A 2,780-nucleotide genomic window follows, 5' to 3' on the forward strand; every position below is an offset into this window, starting at 1 on the left:
TGCCGGCCGCCATCTTGGCTGACAGTTAATTTGCATAAGGATATGCTGATTAACCAATGGGAAGGGTAGCGGTCGTACGCTAATTACCATGTTTCTCTTTTATTAGTGTAGATGTAGAATTATGTCTTCTTAATAAATTGATCACTTTATTATTACAAAATGTCTTTTTTATCTTTGACAATAATCACTGTCTTTAAATCTATTTAATCTGATATAAATATAGTCATCCCGGTTTCCTTATGACCATTGTTTGCCTAGTACCGTGGTTGGCAAACCATGGCTCGCGAGCCACATGCGGCTCTTTGGCCCCTTGAGTGCGGCTCTTCCACAAAATACCACATGCAGGCGCGCACATACAGTGCGATTGAAACTTCGTGGCCCATGCGCAGAAGTCAGTATTTTGTGGAAGAGCCACACTCAAGGGGCCAAAGAGCCACATGTAGCTCGTGAGCCGCGGTTTGCCGAGCCTCAGTTTGCCGACCACTGGCCCAGTATATCTTTTCCCATTCCAGCCTTTAACTTCTCTCCATTTTTTATATTTAAAGTGGGTTTTCTTTCAGATAACACTTGTTAGGTTTATCTAGTTTGCCAACCTTGGCCTTTTATTTTGAGTGTTTGACAATTTATATTTAATATAATTATTGATATAATTAGCTTTAAATATAATAGGTTCCTATTTGTCCCAATTGATCTTTGTTCCTTCTTTATATCTTTTTCTGCCCTGTTTTGGATTTGAGTATTTTTATACTCTATCATTTTTCCTCTATTGGCATATTGACTATCACTCTTCTTTTATTAACACTGATTGTTATAGGGTCCACAATTACCATCCTTAACTTATCACAACCTATCTTCAAATATTATACCACGTTGCACTGGGATATTTCTACTTCTCCATTACATCTTTTGTATTACCATTGTCATACATTTTAGCTCTGCATATGTTGTAAATCCCACAATACATTGTTATTATTTTTGCTTTAAACAATTAAATGACTTTTTGAAGAAATTTAAAAATTAGAAATAAGTAATTTATATTTAATAACTTTATATTAAATATTTATCATTTTTAGTTTTCTTTATTCCTTTGTACAGATCCAAGTTTCTATCTGATATTATTCCTTTCAGCTTCAAACATATCCTTTTTCATTTCCTTTAGTGCCAGTCTGATGACCATAAATTTACCTATCTTTTGTTTACCTGAAAATGTTTTTATTTTTGTCTTTACTTTTGAAGAACGGTTTTGTTAGTTATAGATTCTAGATTAATAGTTTTTTCTTTCAGCGCTTTAAAGATGTCACTTCTTTTGTGTTTTGGTTTCCATTGTGTGTGTTTTTTTCAAGTTTCAAATATGTATTAATCAGTGTAAACCCAAACACTATACACCAACATGATTTCATGCATTTGGAGGGGAAATATTTCCTGATTAAGTGGAAAATTGTGCAAATGGCTTCTAGAAGACCTTCATTCTAAGCAGCTTTATAGTGAAACATTTCATTTAGAAGTGGACTTTCTTTCTTACATTCACTGTAATCTACATTCACCAAGTAGAACTTGTATTGGTCATTGGGACCCAGTTTGTTCTAGGGTTCTGGGCTATTCTTTCTGTCCCAACAGACATGTGGATTGAACAATGCCAGGCGCAAAACTTACAGGTCTGCCCCAGTACCTGTGGTTCCAATAAATACAAAGAGAGGGATGGAGCTTGGATGCTTCTTGGCCTGACTGAGGATCTGGCAGAGCATGGTTGTGGTGGAGGACCTCGAAGCAGAGAAAAGCAAAACTGCACAGCCCGGGAGCAGGTAGTCGGTACCTTGGTTTCCATTGTTTCTAATGAGAGATCAATAGAATTTCTATCTTTGTTCCCCTATAAGTAATGTGTTTGTTTTGTTTTGTTCTGAATGCTTTTAAGATTTCATCTTTGTTACTTGTGTCCAGCAATTTGATTATGCTTTTGTGTGGTTTGTCTTTGTTTTGCTGAACTTCCTGAATCTGTGGGTATATAGTTTTCATCCAATTGTGGAAAAATTCTAGCCACTATTTTTTCTATTTCTGAAAAATAAATGCACAGAATAGATTAACTTAGGAGTAAAATTTTTTTTAGTGTCACATCTTTCTATGCATGAGTAGAGTTTGTCTTTACATTTTTCCAAGTCTTCTTTTGCATCTCTAAGTAGCTTTTAAAAGTTTTCTTCATATAGATCTTAAATATTTCTTGTTATATTTATTTCTAGGTATTTTATATTTTTGTTGTGGCTTTTATGAATTAGGTTTCTGTTGTCATATATTGTAAGTGGTTATTGCTTTTGTACATATAGGAAGACCATTGATTTTTCTATATTAAGCTTGCCCTAACCACCTTACTGTGTACCATTAATGTTTCCTATTCATTTGCTTATATTTTTTAGGTGTATATAATATCAGAAAATGTGGCTTTCTTGAATTTGCATGTTCCTTTTTCATTATATCCTGATATTGTTTTATGTCTTTTATTTTTCCTCCTTTTGAATACTTTAAACATATTCATTTAAAAACTTTTCCATATTATTCCATTCTATAGTTTATGGGATATGAACATTCCCAACTATTTCATCTGCTGACATATCTCAAGATAGTTCCTTTCTTCATGCAATTAGACATGTTTAGCATGAGCTCATCTTCAGCAGATGGTTTCCTGTAGAGCCTGATGAGCCAGCATTGAGGCAGGCATCTGTGTCACTTGGTTCACATTTGCCCTTGTGGGGTCCATTCTTGGATACTTTTTATGGTTTTGTGTGTTT

At 34.4% G+C, this 2,780-nt stretch overlaps 1 pseudogene; it reads right to left on the reverse strand.

Moving 5' to 3' along the window:
* Positions 1-1,469: 1,469 nt before the first annotated feature.
* Positions 1,470-1,768, reverse strand: LOC102253931 (annotated as a pseudogene).
* Positions 1,769-2,780: the final 1,012 nt, after the last annotated feature.

This window comes from Myotis brandtii, unplaced genomic scaffold (assembly GCF_000412655.1).
Source record: "Myotis brandtii unplaced genomic scaffold, ASM41265v1 scaffold115, whole genome shotgun sequence".
NCBI classification, from domain to species: Eukaryota; Metazoa; Chordata; class Mammalia; order Chiroptera; family Vespertilionidae; genus Myotis; species Myotis brandtii.